General features: G+C 46.4%; 1 protein-coding gene and 1 long non-coding RNA gene across 1 annotated transcript in view; one reads left to right on the forward strand and one right to left on the reverse strand.

Moving 5' to 3' along the window:
• LOC125362054 (steroid transmembrane transporter SLC22A24-like) overlaps positions 1–17,635 on the reverse strand; it is a 212,588-nt gene that overhangs the window by 170,475 nt on the left and 24,478 nt on the right.
• The window catches only part of LOC125362070, a 160,833-nt gene that overhangs the window by 124,986 nt on the left and 18,212 nt on the right, over positions 1–17,635 (forward strand). The window contains exon 2 of the long non-coding RNA XR_007213018.1: positions 2,003–2,010. This is a non-coding gene — a long non-coding RNA (uncharacterized LOC125362070). The remainder of the gene's footprint in view (positions 1–2,002; positions 2,011–17,635) is intronic.

Genomic DNA, 17,635 nt, shown 5'->3' on the forward strand with positions numbered 1-17,635 from the left:
AAGAAAATCATACATCATGACCTGTGGGGGTGCGGGCTGTATACGTAGAGGGGTGGTCCCCGATTGACCCTCCCCTCCTCCCACCCTGGGGCCATATGGCCAGAAGCCACTCCTATGCCTTCCAGGTCTGGAACCGGAAGGAGTAGTTCTGGCTCGGCCCGCCTCCCATCTCTATCTCGGGTCCACGTGGATGCCTTCAAGATGGCGCCGCCAGAGCCCAGGGGCAGTTCTATTGGGGCATGACGTCAGCCTGTTGGGGGAGTCTCAGGGTGCCACTCTTGCCGAAACAGCCAAGCTGAGCCAATTAACCATGTCCTTCCCTTCCCACCTTCTCGCCTTCGTCACCGGGCAAGGAGTTCAGTTCAAACCTCAGGCTGTCTCCCCGGAGTCTTTCTTTCTGCGCCGATCTCTGACACGTGAGAGGGGGCAGGGGGAAGGTTTCCAGCAACTCTCTTCTTGGCCTAAACGGGATCCACAAGAGCACGTTTTGCCTTCTGCCGGCGGAAGTCAAAGCCGAGTGCCCTTTCATAATTCGGGATTCAAGCATTTTCCCCGGGAGATAGGGGGGAAAAGGGATCCTTGATGTCCCAACATTTGGCGCCCACGCAGGGCACGAAACGCAGGACCGGGAATTTCGGGGTTCAGCGACCCCACAGATTGCATTTAGTGATTGTGTTTAAGAGGAGAGGGACCCCACTATGATGGGTCAAGCACATAGCCAGTGGAGCGAACCAACTGTTAAGATATTATGGTTCATGCTCAAAAATACCGGACAGACTATCTCAGATTCTGCCACCAAGTGGATTTGGGAAAAGTTGACCCAGGCCATCCCATGGTTGGTTAAAGCTAACCAACTTTCCTGGGAAACCTGGGACCAGCTGGGGAGGGAGCTGGACAGCAAGGAAGAGGAGTTAGGAGATGATCTCCCTCTTGTAATCTTCCCGATCATCACCTCTCTTAAAGCTTGCTTTTCTACAGGTGAGAATCCATTGGGTCGGGTGGGAGCTGCAAAGGAGAGCCCTGAGGGAGAAGGAGGCGACCCTCCCGTGGACCTGCAGGAGGAGCGCCCAATGCCCCATCCTGACAGGCCTCCCTTCCAGAATCCCAGAACAGATGCTGCGCTCCCGAGACACACAGTCAGGCAGGGGGTAGCCAGCAGCCTCTGCCGTCACTCCCCCTCCCCCAACAGACACTTTGCCCTGGACCCGTGAAGGCCCGCTGCGCTTTCGCAGCAACCACTACCATTGTCGCCGCTTCCGCCGCAGCTTTTGCAGCTCGAGCAGCCGCTGCCGGACTTTCTACCAGGTATAGAGGAGATGGTAGACTTTGACATAGCAAGCCTCACAGCTGGGTGGGTACCTGGAGAAGTCAAGGAGTTTCGAGATCTTAGGAAAGCGGTCGCTGAGAGGGGACCAATCTCTTCTTGGGCTCACATCCTACTCCATGGCCTGAACAACCATTTTTCCAAAGCACAAATGTGGAGACCCTGCTTTTTAAGAAAGAATTAATGAAATGGTGTGCCTCCTTTAGGGATGCATGCTCAGGCTGAGAAATTTCGAGCAGCTAATCCACCAATCCCCATTACCTTCGAAATGATGTATGGGCTCACAATCCACATGTTACTAACTTTCAACAGGTCCCTTTCCTGCATCCTATCAGAGGCGGGTGTGGGCCCTAGGGATGTGGGCATGGAGATCCTTAGGGAAGGAGCCCCCAAAGACCCTGACACTAGAAGTTACTCAAGGGGCAACAGAGGATCTTGCCTCCTTTGTCGAGAGGGTGGAGGAAAGTATTCAGGCGAAGGCTCCTTGGTCTCAGATGGACGAACTTGTCAGGTCCCTGGTGTGGGATGGAATGGCCCCAGACCACAAACTAGCTTGTGCAGGAATGAAAGACAAGCCTCTAGAAAGCTGGATATTTGCCTGTCAGCATCTCAGTACTCGGACCCGCCAGACACAGGCGCCGAATGCCTCGCTTGATGAGGAGCTCACTCCTGCTTCAGCCAATGAGGTAAGCAGAGGGCATTGTTATGGGTGTGGTGGCCGTGGCCATTTCAAGAGAGAATGTCCTTCAGGCTCTGTAAGACCTAGTGCCTCATCAGGATGAAACCCCGGCCAAACTAAGGTGCCGCCTAAGACACCTTGCCCCTGGTGCAAGAAGGGATATCATTGGCAAAGCGAGTGCAAGTCCAAGTTTGAAGCTGGGGGAAAGCCTTCAAACTAACAGTGGGGCACCCTCCAGCCCCATCACCCAAAGGAGGCGACCAGTCTAGCGACCAGCTCTGTGACCAACCCGGCGACCTGCCTAATGATCAACGTGAGGTCCACTGGGTAGTCCCGATAGTCTCAAAAACCAGGCCAAATATGGAGGTTACTATAGCCGGAAAGAGGTTCCAATGCTTACTCGATACTGGAGCTGATCGGACTGTATTAAGGAAGGAGGAAATTCCTCTTTGGTGGGATTTGATCTCCGGGCCCCAGACGACAGGAGTAGGGGGTGAAGTTGAGAGTGAAGTAACTAGGAACTGGCTTGCCTGGAATGATACGGATGATAATAAGGGAGAAGTGCGTCCCCTGATCATGACAGGCTTATCAGACAATCTGTTAGGAAGGGACATCTTAGAGAAGATTAAGGCTGCGCTCTTCTCAGGCCATAACCCATCAGGTGGCCCTAATGGTCATCTGGGAGCGCCTCCTCCTGAGACCTCAAGTCAGGAGGCTCCTGTTTCTTCTACAGGGCGTCACCCCCAATCCTAAAGGCCACTGTTCCTACGGTCCCTGCCATTCAATGGCTCCCGGGCCCCCCAGTGTGGGTGGAACAGTGGCCACTGCCCTCAAGCAAGTTAGAGAAATTAAAGGAAATAGTATCAGAACAACTGTCCCTAGGGCATATTAGGCCTTCGCTGAGCCCTTGGAACAGCCCTGTATTTGTTATACAAAAGGCCTCAGGTAAATGGAGGATGGTACAGGACCTAAGGAAAATTAATGAGCGGATAGTCCCTGTAGGCACCCCCTTATGGGGGCTGCCATGGATTCCCTCCATTCCTCGGGATCGACATTTGATTGTGATTGACATCGAGGATTGTTTCTTTTCCATTCCTCTTGATTCCCAAGACTGTGAAAAGTTTGCCTTTTCCTTGCCTTCAGTCAACCACCAGGGGCCAAGCCAAAGGTATGAGTGGGTGGTTCTGCCCCAGGGCATGGACAATAGTCCAGCCTTTTGTCAGCATTATGTGTCACAAGTCCTTCAACCTCTTCGGAGCCAGCCAGATATTATTCTATATCTTTATATGGATGACATCATTATTGGGGCAGCCGACGTCCGAGTGTTGGACTTGGCCTATAGGAAATTACAAACATTCCTCCAAGGTGGAGGGCTACTTATAGCCAGAGGCAAGGTTCAGAAAGTATACCCCTTAAAGATCTTGGGGGCAGAACTTAAACTAGATTCTGTGTGCCCCTTAAGCCCCAGTTATCCTTCAAGTCATCTTATATTCCAGTAGAGATGCAAAAACTGCTAGGTGAGATTAATTGGCTAAAGCCTTGGCCTCACCTGCATACAGAGAAACTGCTTCCACTCCATGACTCCTTAAAGGGCAAAACGCCCACTGATATTATTACAATAACTCCATCACTCCAAGCAATATTCCAGAAAATCCAAAGGGCCCTAAATATGGCACAGTTAGCTCGTTATAAGCCTGAGTGTCCACTTTGCCTTTGAGTCTTACCTGGATCTGAGCTGTCCTCAGCTGTTATTACCCAATCCGGCGAGCCTCTTCAGTGGGTGCACGAATCAGTGGGAGGAGCTCCCCGAGTTTATTCCCAGCTGGACCAGCTAGCTGATTTAATATTTAAGGGGAAGGATACTTCCCTGAGACATTATGGGCGAGATCCCGATGTGATAACCATCACTTACTGGCTGGTAGATTTTGAATGGGTCAGAAGGAACCATAAACGGGTGTCTAGTGCCTTAGAGGGTTTTATGGGGAAGTTAGATTGCCATTATGGAACTTCGAGGTGGGTGACCTCATTCTCCAGGCTACAATGGACCCCTGCTGTACTTTTCTCTACAAGGCCTCTTGTCAAGGCTGCAAGTACTTTTACCGATGGAGGAAGGGCGGGGTCTGCCGTGGTGGTATACCCAACCTCCTCCCCTGCCTGTGGGAAAGAAAACACCCATTATTTTGAAGTAGTTACCGGGTCTGCGCAGTTTAAGGAGCTATACGCAGTGGCCCTGGCACTGACCCATGTCAAACAGCCAATGAATTTGTTTTCTGACAGTGTATGTAGTTAATTCGTTACCAAACTTAGTGTCCTCATATATTAAGTTAGATGAGAACCCAATCACCCCTCTAATGATCCAAGTCAGGTCTCTGTTAAAAGAGCGGGCTGAGCCTATATTCTTACAGCACCTTCGCGGACACCAAAGATTGCCTGGGGTCCTGGCACAAGGTAAGCAAGTGGCCGATCATCTGGCCACTAATGGGATTATTACAGCTATGGCTGTCTTACAACCTCGAAACCTTCAAATGGCCCAAGGACTCCAAGAGAGAACGCATTTAAACTGGAGAGGGTTACATCAGAGATTTCCTTTAGTTCCTATAAAGGATTTTAAAAAGATTATTAGGACATGCAAGGCATGCATGCCCTTTCTGCAAATCCCTCCTTTGCAATCTCCTGGAGTCAACCCCAGAGGCTTAAAGCCCAATATTATCGGGCAGACTGATGTAACCCACTACGCTCCTTTTGGAAGGTTAAAATATATATTTATGTCCATAGATACCCATTCTCATGACTGCTGGGCCTCCGCACATGCGGGGGAAAGAGCCTGGCATGCTGAGAGCCACTTCTTACAATGTTTAGCTATCCTGGGGCTCCCCCTGCAAGTAAAGACAGATAATGCACCTTGCTCCAAATGTTTACGTTAAAATGTTTACTAACCAATGCTTTAAGCTACCAGCGCCTTGGCTGCTGTGGACCAACGAAAGTTGCCAGAGGCAAACCTTGGACTTGTTCCTCACTATCAGAGTGAGGGAATGTTGTCTGTGTCATCTCGGGTGGCACCAGATCGGATCAGGACTTCTCTATCTCTTATGGACTGAGCCAGATAAGAGACCCTCTATTGAATTGTGTCTGTGTTGTAATTGCTCATGTGCTACAACTGTTCATATTTGCATCCACTCTGTGTTATAATTGTTTAGGTTACAAGTGCCTTATGGTCACATTTGAACCCTGGTTGACTTACCTCCTGTTAGTAAAAACAGGTCTCCATTTGTGGCATCAGGCTAGGGCTGTTTGGATCAACACTGGCTTTTGTTTTTGACCAATCAGAAACCCCCCAAGGTTAGTCATAACGCCCATTAGAACCCGCTACTGGCCGGGGCCCACAGGCATGGGGCAGAAATAGCAGGGCTTTCTCGAATGCCAATCCCGCTCTCCCTGAATGCTCTCATCGGGCTGGCCACCCGGCAGGTAAATTAACCTGAAGTGCCAGTGTGTTCTTTTGCTGATGACAGGTACTCTCTCCCACGGGGGAGGCAACCTAAGACAGGCACACCCTCAAGAAAGGCACCTCCTGCTGTTTAAAAAATAAAAGAAAGGGAGATGTGGGGGTGCTGGCTTATGCATAGAGGGGTGGTCCCCGATTGGCCCTACCCTCCTCCCACCCTGGGGCCGTATGGCTGGAAGCCACTCCTACTCCTTCCGGGTCCGGAACCAGAAGGAGTAGTTCTGGCTCGGCCCACCTCCTGTCTCGATCTCAGGTCCACGTGGATGCCTTCAAGATGGTGCCGCCGGAGCCAAGGGACAGTTACATTGGGGCCTGACGTCAGCCTGTGGGGGGAGTCTCAGGGGGCCACTCTTGCCGAAACAGCCAGGCTCAGCCAATTAGCCGAGTCCTTCCTTTCCCGCCTTCCCGCTTTCGTCACCGTAAGAAATCCTTCTGCCCGACCCCTGGGCGAGGAGTTCAGTTTAAACCTCAGGTTGTCTCACCGGAGTCTTTCTTTCTGCACCGATCTCTGACATGTTTGAGGGGGCAGGAGGGGAGGTTTCCGACAACTCTCTTCTTGGCTAAACGCGATCCACAAAAGCACGTTTTGCCTTCTGCTGGCGAAAGTCAAAGCGCAGTGCTCTTTCATAATTCAGGGTTCAAGCATTTTAACTGGGCGATAGGGGGGAAAAAAGGGATCCTTGAGGTCCCAACAATGACCAAGTAGGCTTCAGCCCACAGTCACAAGGATGGTTCAACATCCATAAATCAATCAATGTAATTCACCACATCAACAGAACTAAAATCAAGAATCACATTGTTATCTCAGTCGATGCCCAAAAAGCCTTTGACAAAATACAAAATCCATACTTATTAAAAGCTCTGGAGAGAACAGGAATAGATGGAACATTCCTCAAAATAATAAAAGCCATATACAACAGACCAACTGCTAACATCATATTAAATGGAGAGAAACTAAAATAATTCCCCCTAAACTCAGGAACAAGACAAGGAAGCCCACTCTCCCCACTTCTTTTCAACATAGTGCTGGAATCCATAGCCATAGCAATAAAGCAAGAGGAAGACATCAAAGGGATCCACATTGGCAAAGAAGAAATCAAACTATCCCTATTCGCAGATGACATGATCTTATATCTGAAGGACCCAATAAACGCAGTCCCTAAACTCCTATACCTAATAAACCATTTTGGCAAAGTAGCAGGATAAAAAATCAACCCACAAAAATCAGCAGCATTTCTGTACATCAGCAATGTACACGCAGAAAAGGAAACTATGGAAATAATACCATTTACAGTGGCCAAAAATAGAATAAAGTACCTAGGGATCAACCTAACCAAAGACGTGACGGACCTATTTAATGAGAACTATAAAAATCTAATAATGGAAATCAAAGAAGACACAAGGAGATGGATAGACCTCCCATGCTCATTGGTAGGCAGAATCACTATAGTGAAATTGGCCATATTGCCCAAATTGTTATACAAATTCAATGCAATGCCCATGAAAATCCCAGCCACATTCTTTACTGAAATAGAAACAGCAAACCATAAATTCATATGGAACAGCAAAAGACCTACAATAGCCAAAGCAATTCTAGGCAAGAAAGCATTGCAGGAGTTATCACAATACCAGACTTCAAGCTCTACTATAGAGCCATCATAACAAAAACAGCCTGGTATTGGTATAAAAACAGACCTGAAGAAAATGTGGTACATATACACAATGGAATTTTATGCCTCTATCAGAAAGAATGACATTGTCCCATTTGTAAGGAAATGGAAGGACTTGGAAAAAATTATACTAAGTGAAGTGAGCCAGACCCAAAGAAACATGGACTCTATGGTCTCCCTTATTGGAATAATTAGTACAGGTTTAGGCAAGTCATAGCAGAGCATCACAAGGTCCAATAGCTATACCCTTATGAACACATAAGATGATGCTAAGTGAAATGAACTCCGTGTTATGGAAACAGTTGTAACTACTTTCAACGTCCTATGTGTATCTCTAGCTTCTATTATTGATGATGTTCTTGGATCACCTTCCTGTGGTTGTACCTACACTATCTCTGTAATCTTGGAAACCGTGTATACTGGTATTGGAAGTAGGACATTGAAAGGGAATACCAAATTTGAGAGACACAGGGTAATAAAAGACAAACAACTACAAAAGCAATACTTGCAAAACTGTTTGGTGTAAGTGAACTGAACACCTCTGTGGGGGTGGGAAGGGAAAGGGGGAGGAGGGAGGGGGTATGAGGGACAAGGTAACAAACAGTACAAGAAATGTATCCAATGCCTAACGTATGAAACTGTAACCTCTCTGTACATCAGTTTGATAATAAAATTTTGGAAAAAAAAAAAAAAAACAGACCTGAAGACGAATGGAATAGAATTGAAGATCCAGAAATAAAACCGCACTCTTACAGTCAGCTGATATTCGAAAAAGGAGCTAAAGACATACAATGGAATTAACATAGCCTCTTCAACTTCTGATGCTGGGAGAACTGGGCAGCCATATGCAGAAAACTCAAAGTAGACCCTAGCCTATCACCATGCACCAAGATCAACTCAAAATGGATCACGGACCTCAACATCAGACATGAATCCTTGAAACTACTGAAGGACATAGTAGGAAAGATGCTAGAACTTATCAGCACAGGAAGGAACTTCCTGAATAGAGAGTCCCAGGGGCACAACAGATAGGGGAGAGACTCGACAAATGGGATTACTACAAAATAAAAAGTTTCTGCACAGCTAAGGACATACCCACCAAACTAGAAAGACAGCCAACCATATGGAAAAGGATCTTTACCAGCACAGCAACAGACAAAGGCCTAATATCTGTCATCTACAGAGAACTCAAAAAACTAAGCCCCTCCAAGCCCAGTAAACCAATTAGGAAATGGGCAAAGCAACTAAAGAGAGACTTCAGAAGAGAAGAGATAAAAATAGCAAAGAAACATATGAGGAAATGTTTAACATCCCTTGTAGTAAAGGAAATGCAACTAAAAACAACCCTGAGATACCACCTCACTCCAGTTAGAATGGCCTATACTCTGAACTCAGGCAACATCAAATGCTGGAGGGGGTGCGGGGAAAGAGGAACCCTTCTCCATTGTTGGTGGGAGTGCAAATTAGTAAAACCATGTTGGAGAACAGTATGGAGGTTCCTCAAAAAGCTCAACATAGACCTACGCTATGACCCAGCCATACCACTCCTAGGCATCTATCGTGAACAACAGGCCTCAAGATATCAAAAATACATCTGCACTTCCATGTTTATCGCTGCACAAGTCACAATAGCCCAAATATGGAAGCAACCCAGATACCCCTTCACAGATGAATGGATCCAAAAAATATGGTACCTATACACAATGGAATACTACATACCAATTAGAAATGGTGAAATATTGGTATTCACAGGGAAATGGTCAGAACTTGAACAAATAGTGTTGAGCGAGACAAGCCTAGAACACAGAAAACAAAGGGGCATGATCTCCCTGATATATGACTGTTAAGGTCGGGGGAGGGGGAGACTGTAGAGACCAGGTCTGTGAAACCAAAAACTTCTTGTCAAATGGTATATCCTACAGGTTTGGGTCAGAGAGCCTACATTATGTCACTAAAACCAAACAATTACTCAATATATAAAGGTCAAAAATAGACCTCTCAGTGTGTCGCAATAGCTCAAAAGCTATGTATGTATGTTCATATAAGACAAGGATAAGCAAACCCTATTGTCGACATTATATTTAGAACCCTAGGCGAATTTCCTGTGGTGTAGGCTTCCTGGCTACTGTATTTTTTTGGTACACTGTGTATTGTATATATGTCTACCTGACCTAGGGAAGAGAAAAAAAAAACAGGGTATAAGATAGCACAAGAAATAGACACACTGCCCTATTATGTAACTGTAGCCCTTTTGCACAATACATTGTCAAAAAAAATTTGTTTAATTAACAAATTTTTTAAAAAGTCAAGACAAAAAAAATAAAAAACAAAAGAAAATCACTATTCAAGACAGAAGTATTTTAGTTATATTGAATATCTCACACCATGTTAACAGCATTTACATAATAAAATGAGCTTACTTTGAACATATTCACACACATACACACAGCTAGAAAAGTGTTAAGGTGCACTTCGGTTTCAAAAATGAAAATTGAGGGCTGGGAATATGTCTTAGTGGCAAAGTTCTGGCTTAGCATGCATGAGGCCCTGGGTTTGTTTCCATGAGGCCTTGGGTTCGATTCTAGTGGTAGAGTGCTTGCCTGGCATGCATGAGGCCTTGGATCCCATTCCTTGTTACCACATAAACAAAAATAAATACATACATTGCTGGAGCCAGCCGGCAGCGAAGAAGGAATCCTGAATAAGGGGGGCAAGGATTAAAGAAAAGGAAAAAAATACAAGACAAGAGGCAAAAAAACCCATAGATGGGGGTCGGGAGGTCTGCAACTTAAGATTGTAACTCAAAACTGCAGCTAGGTTTATTCTTCACTTCCAGGATATATGCAGTTTGAAGACCAGGAACTAGCATAGGCTTAAAATTCCAGAGCACAAAAAGGCTTGGAGTTAGCAATACCCGACATAGCTAAGACAGGATGAGATTGGATAACATAAGAATGGACTCATGGCAGACATAGTAAAGCATTTCCGATGTTCCATTAAGTCATGTCCTTGCACGAACTTGAAAACACAGCCAGGGGTCAGGAAGAATTTAGCTGCAAGTTTGGCTCCCGACAACTCCCCCGTCTTTGTTTAAAGAAGCGAACCCCCGTGTCTAGGTCAGTTGGGTCACCCAGCCTGCGTTACCCATCCTTGGGATCTTCTTAAGAGCAAAGCTGAAGGCTCTGTCTTAGGACAGTCAAACTGGCCCCGCCCTCAAACCCGTCTCTGGCTGCAGTTCCTCTCTGGGGAATATTCATTCACTTGGAGCTTGACATTATGCAGCTGACTGGCTAAACTCATGAAAGAGTTTTGCAATATGGGTACAATGCAAGGAAGGCATAGGAAAACCATCAGCAAAAGTATCCCTGGGCCGAGCAATGTCATTAGCAGCCCCTTAACATTAGTCTAGGAAGGGATATACTGTTGAAGTTGTTCAAACAGTTCTTTTGCTGTCATATTCAAGGAATTGGGATTGCTTCATATAAATGTGACTATTAACCTCAACTTTCCTGACCCAGGATTAATATATTGCCTTATAGGATACAGGTGGACATATGTTCTAGCTGCATGGATGATGGCAGCCCATGGATACAGGAAGCTGCCACCACAGTCTGTTCCCAAACTGCCTGGTTTCACTACTAACGATCCTTTGCTCTCTCGATCCTTTGCTCTCTCTCGCATTGGAAGCTGCTCGAATGATTTATGAGCCTTGTGAGGATGTGAATAGTCCCATCCTAACAGTTACTCCAGGTTAAATCACCATAGTTATGTTAGTGGCCACAGAGCTAGCCAGGTGAATTTTGTGATTAAGAAAGTCTTTTCACCCTGCTTAAACCAGAAGGGCATCAATATACCAGAGCCAGAAATGCTGGAAAAAATTTTAAACACCCTAACCAATCTATATAGAAATTTTGCAGGCAACCCAGAGCGAGATGTGACAGTCTATCCAGAGATGCCACTGCAGCCTTGCCTAGATTTCTCCATCGCATGGCACGGAACTTGCCAAATTAGGATGAGGGACACAGCCACTGCCGGGACTGAGGGTTCCACACTGCTTTAACCCTTTGCCCTTGGTTGTCATTTATCTGTGTTCTCTTTCACTTGCCAGTGGGATTAAATGGCGTGATTCAAGTTGATGGCATATAAATCTCATGTGCTCTAAGTGTTATAGCAAAACCTTAACAAGCAGTTTTTGGTCAGTTCTCAACGAGTTACAAATGGATTATCTCTGTTGTTTTTCCTTGTTGCTCAATTGGAGATAAAAAAGGGCTTGTATGACTAAGACTCCCTGGATATAGTTCAAAGCCAGCCCGGGCAAAAGGAAAAATCTCTCCAAAACCCCACCTCCCAGTTAAACAGCAAAATGCCAGATTGAGAGCTCAACCACAGAGAACCAGCAAAAGGCTGAAGCAGCACCATGACTCAAGTGGTAGAGCACTAGCCTTGAACAAAAGTGCTCAGGGACAGTGCTCAGGCCCCGAGTTCAAACGCGGATGGGAAAATGCAATTCCAGCCACAAACGTTGAAATTCCTGGGACTTAGCCAGTCCAGGAGACCGAAAGGTGGAGTGGAGCGAGAGAAAAATGGTGTCATATTATCCTAAAGGGAGCTGCCTTGAGTCACCCTTTCAAAATGGATCAGAGCTGGAAAATCGAGAGAGATAAATCCTGTCCATTTTCTTCTTTTCTGCCAATTGTATATAGGTATAAATATATATATACATATTGCCTCTGACTGGCTATGCCAAACCAGTTTCCTATCATTGAACACTTCTTTCAGTCATTTCTCCTTACCTGTTCACTTTACAATTGGGTTTATGCTCCAAAAGGAATTGTTCCTGGCTTATGCCCAGGGTGTGTTCTATGCCATTCATGCCAACCAGCTCTGAGAACTTGTCAATACTTTGCCTGACCTTTTCAAAGGTGTCTTTTAATAGAATAACATCTCTTGCTGAGATCACCAATTGGGAATTTGCCGTTCAGAGCCGTCACCATAACACAGACCTGAACCCTGGAGGCACCAGCCTTGGAAACTTCTGGGTATGCCCAAGATACAGGAGGGGCTAGAGGAAACCATAGCACTCTCTGGCCCCAGTGAACATTCTTGTGGTAATGATGGGAATTTTTGCCAGCTGCACTGGACGGTCCCAGGCTGAGGGGCCCTTGATTAGGACACGTCACCCCCTTGACAGCAGGAAGTAGCTACAGAAGAAGAGACCTCCACCCACACTCCCTGCCTAGTGGCTGCCGGTGTCATAATTTTAAAAAACAAAAAGGGGGGTATTCCCCAGGATTAATTAAGGATACTTAGGATTAATTAAGGATAGTTATGCTTATGTTAATTATCAAGAAATTTTAAATCATCCCGAATCAGTGTGGGATGGAGTACTGTATATGTGTTTTTCCAGATTGGAAAATTAAACCCAGAGCACCCACTCTGGAGAAATGTTTTCTTGTTCTCTCCAGGAAAAGGAGGACCATGTTGGACTTCTGCTCTTCCATGGAAATATGGAAAGTAGGACTGCATACGGTAGGGGGCAACCAAGCTTCCTTTCCTTGTTTGCTTTCTAGATTCTTTCTTGAGCATCTTATGGCTCAATGTTTTGCCGTGGTGATATTGCCCACAATGTCACACAAAAACTAAAAGAATCTTGCACCGTGCTTCTTCCTTTCCTCTGCCCCTGCTGCTAGACTTGGGAAGTCTAGTTGGAAAGAAAATAGGAGCTGAGGGTACTGACACTCAACCCAATGTTTTATGATAGAAAAGTTTTTTTTAAAGTAAGTGCAAAGGTTTAGCACCTTGGCTTCAATGTTTATATAAGAGAATGTTTTACTAATCACTTATGTTTGAGTTATCAGCTACTGTGAACTGCCAGGAATGCCAAAGTTTCAGCTTCTACCTCACCATCAAAAGAGGGCTGATGTCTGCACCTTCCTGCACTTGGCAGAAACCAGCTGAGGATTCCGACTTCTGGACAAAGCCAGACGGATGGACCCTTACCTACCCCTCACCCCAGTTTTGTGGAAGGGGCCCCACAGATCTTATGTCAGCATTTTCCCTATGCCCACACATGCCATGTATTTACAGCATCCCCTGCTCACTGAAAAAAACAAAGAGGGGGAGATGTTGGGGACCGTTTTGGTCTTGGTTTAAGAAGGGCACCAAGAGCGAGACGCTGCCCTTCCCCCAGCCCTGGGACAATGGGAGGGAGCCCCTCCCACCATGTGCGTGCCACCATGATGGTTGCGTGGCCCAGAAAGGAGGTTCCAAGATCACTTGAGTGACAGCACAGTCAGCCAATCAGTCAGTCACCCCAAGTCCTTCCCCTTCCGCCTTTGTCATCATAATAAATTTGTCAGTCCCGCCCTCTGGGGGCTGAGACGCACCCCACCATCGCAGCGTGTCCCTGATGCCTTCTTTTCCGCCCCCACTCCTGGTAACATGTGAGGGGACTGGGGGGAGGGGAGGCTTCAGCAACCTTTCCTCAACTTAGCGCAAGTCCATGAGAGTACGCCTTTGGCCTTCTGCCGGCGGAAGGCAAGGCCGAGTGCTCTTTCATAGATTTTGGGGTTCAGGCATTCTCCCCAGGAGATCAGGGAGAAAGGGATCGTTCAGATCCCGAACCTAGGTAACTGGCACACCTGGAGGCAGTTACCTCCCTTCTTTCTGAGGTCACACCCTAATCCATCTGGAGACACTGTAATACACTTGGACACACCTCCCACCCCAGGCATTGCCTGGGAATGACTCTCTAGCCTGTCATACATGCTTTGGATTTAGCAGCAGGCCATCAGTTCCATGGAATTGTCTACTTGAAAATCTTTTCCAATATCCAAATTTCTTAATAGAGTTAGTTAACTCAAGTCAACTCAGAGGAGTAGGAAGGGTACCACCAAAATAATGTCCCCACCAAATCTTAGGTTTCAGCAGATCCAAAGCACTTTCCAGCAGGAATCAGCTGCATGTGATAGAGTCCCATCTGCTTTTACCATGTTAGGGGTGCTCAGGGTGAAGATGTAGATTCCTCCAGATGACTGTCAGGCCCTCCTTGATCTTCACCCAAATGGAATGGGCAGAGTCCATGGTGGTGGCAGGCAGCAGTGTCTCCAGTAGAATGTCACACCTGCTGGGTTGCCTGCAACTTTCTGCATAGACTGGTTAGAGAAGCTTAACCTAAGTTAACCTAAAGCCTAACTTTAGTGAAATCTTCTAATATTTTCCTGGTTGCTTTTTAAGCACACTAGCTTTTGTAGGCTGGCACATCACTGGATTTCAAGACAGCTTTAGGCAATGGCCCTTGACCATAATTTTTCAGGGCAATAACTTTCAGTAATCAGATATTTCCAATAAGGCTAGGATTTTTTTTAATTACTCTGGTTCCTTGATCTTGAAGGAGGAGCTGATGGGTGGAGATCATCCATCTTCTGTAACTTCTTCAGGCTGACTCAAGGTCATTGACTGTCGGGATCTCTGAGGACCCCTTCTCCTCACTTCCCCAGAGAAGATGCTCAAATGTTGGGGTCTTGAGGACCCCCTTCCCCCCCTATCTACCGGGGGAATGCCTGAACCTCGATTCTATGGAAGAAACTCTGCCCTACCCCTCATACTGGCAGAAGGAGTAAGGCGTGTCCTTTCTGGACTGCTCTAGGCTGAAGTGGGATGCGGAAATCCCTTCCTCGGCCTCCCATAATGTGTCAGGAACCGCAGGACAAAGATAACAGCAAGACTGCTGGATGGTTGAATGAGTCTCAAAGGATTTAATTGGGAGGGGGGGGGTTATATAGCGGTAATGGCGGGAAAGGGAAGGACTTGGGCCATTGGCTAAGCCGGGCTGCCCATCAGGTGATGTCATGAAACTTGCTTTGTGGTCTGGACAACCCTATCATGATGGCAGGCATGTGTTCGCCCCCCAGGGGCAGGGGGCTTCTTTTCCGGTTGAGGCCGGAAGGTGGGAGGGGCTCCCTCCCACACTGTCCCAGGGCTGGAGGAAGGGCAGCGTCTCGCTCTTGGTGCCCTTCCCCCAAAAAGGCCAAAACTGAGTCCCCAACAATTGACCTTACCTAGCCAGTTACCTATAGAACCTTAGCCTACTTTACCAAGGGGCTGCAGGATCAGATGTCCATTAGGAGCTTTGTTCCAAATTGTAAATTACATTATAGACTTCTTTTTAGTAACTATACAGACTTTCTCTTGGGCTACAGCAGTGTATCCTTTCGACATTTTAGTTTGCAAAAGCAATTTTTTGACTGGCTGGGAAACTGATCTCTGATGATCTATCAGTGCCTAAATTACCTTTGTAGATCTTAGATCTCAATAAAGACACAATCTCACGTCCACAAGCTTTCTTTTCTGAACAGATGTATCAGCTTAAAATTCTCACTCCCAGTTAGGGCTTTGAGTAGATGCAGGGGGTTGGGTTTTTAAACTATCACCCCCCCCCCATTTAACAAATTTTGATTTACTGCCCAATATCACAGATGACCGGCAAGTTCCTGTCCAGTTACAAGGTAGACAGACATGGGTGTTAGAAAGGCATGCGTACAAACTATTCTTCCAGGACCTCCCAGCTCTGATTAAAATTTGAAAGGCCAAACAGGAGTGACTCTAGGATCTGACACCATCTCTGCCATCCAAGCAGTGGCTTACTGCCTCTGGATGCTCCATCACTTTTGCCCCAAGAGTGACTTTTCCATGCTGGTACAAATGCACCTTTGGCATTTCTCTTGGTCCATCACTAGACTTGGACTCAGGGCCTGAGTGCTGGCCCTCAGCTCTCCAGCTTAAGGCTAGCACTCTGCCACTTTGAGCTCCACACAACTCCATTCCCAGCACTCTGCTGGCTGATTAGAGACAAAGACTCTCACGGGGACCTTTCTCTGCCCGGGCTGGCTTCAATCTGCAGCTTTCAGATCATGAATCTGTACATAGGCCACTGTACTCCAATTAAAGCAACAAGATGGTCCACACAGAAGTAGTTTTTAAGCATACTCTTACCTGGAACTTATTAAGGGCCAAAGTTACATTTGACAAACACACGTACATATTCAAAAGATCTTAAAGCGTGCAAATTAAATATCAGCCATACATTTTCCATTGGCAAGAGGTATCTTTGCCAATCTTACTCCTGCAAGACCCAAATTTTAAATTTTTTTTTTTTGGCCAGTCCTGGGCCTTGGACTAAGGGCCTAAGCACTGTCCCTGGCTTCTCTTTGCTCAAGGCTAGCACTCTGCCATTTGAGCCACAGCACCACCTCTGGCCGTTTTCTATATATGTAGTGCTGGGGAATCGACCCCAGGATTTCATGTATATGAGGCAAGTACTCTTACCACTAGGCCATATTCCCAGCCCCAAGACCCAAGTTTTAAGACAAAACTTTTAACTAATGATTTTAGCATTCTCCAGCCTCATTTTCCAGGGCTTGATAGTTTTAGTAAAACATTTTATCACACCAAATACTTTTCTGCTGAAGAAGGCTGGGTGGGGCTCCCCAGGAGTTAAACTCAGCCCAACTAGTACTTGAATCTAGTCTCTAGCACAATTTTAGCTAGGAGAATGTTACAATTTTCTAAGATTAGCCAGCTATTTGAACCAGGTACGCTCAGATTTCGTGCACTTTTGCCAGGATGTTGGCACAGTCAGGAAGAGGGGCCTCCAAGTCTAGTTCAATTGCCTTCTGCCCTGGCGGAGCAGTCTCAGACGAACAGGATCTTATGTGGCGCCTGTTTCTGATGTTGAGGAGGCAAGAGGGTCTTAACCAAGAAGGGGAAGTCTCAACTACATCTTCCTAAACCAGAATGTAAGGGAGTTGGTCTGGGTGGCCATTTCTTCCCGGAGAGCAAACTACATTCTTTACTGCATGGATAGTGGCAAGATCAAAGGTTCCCTCTGCCGGCCACCCAACCTCAAAGGCTGGCCATTCTGTACTACAGAATTTGATTAGTTTGTGCTTCTTGATTTCTTTTACACTTAAAGGCTGTCCTCTTTCTTTCACATCTTTAAAATTGTCAGTCAAAAGAGAAAGGGACGTAGTCTGAGTCTGTCCCATTTCTCGATAAAACAGTCCACCAACAAAACTAGTTACAAACATAAATACACAAACATAAAAGACAGCGTGAGATAAATGGCGCCAATAGGAGTTGTAAATGCAGCTGCAGAAAAAACACTTGGAAACACTCTCGAGAGGAGAAACAGAAACTGCTGGCCCATCTGTAATTCCAAAAATGGACTGGAATCTGGAGCAGCGGCTCCTCCCAAAAGTCACTGGTTTCATCTGGCAGAAGGCTACCAGACTCCAGCTCCTGTACAGATAAGACGGGGTTCATAAAAAGGTAGATGGAACTCTACTGGAGGCAAGGTAAAAAATTTTTAAAAAGAGGGAACGCCAGTCTCTCACAGTGCATCTGGGGAGAGACCTGCTGCGTTCAAATTACAAATGGGGGGGACTTTAACCCCAAGA

The sequence above is a fragment of the Perognathus longimembris genome, chromosome 13 (assembly GCF_023159225.1).
Source record: "Perognathus longimembris pacificus isolate PPM17 chromosome 13, ASM2315922v1, whole genome shotgun sequence".
Taxonomy (NCBI): Eukaryota; Metazoa; Chordata; class Mammalia; order Rodentia; family Heteromyidae; genus Perognathus; species Perognathus longimembris.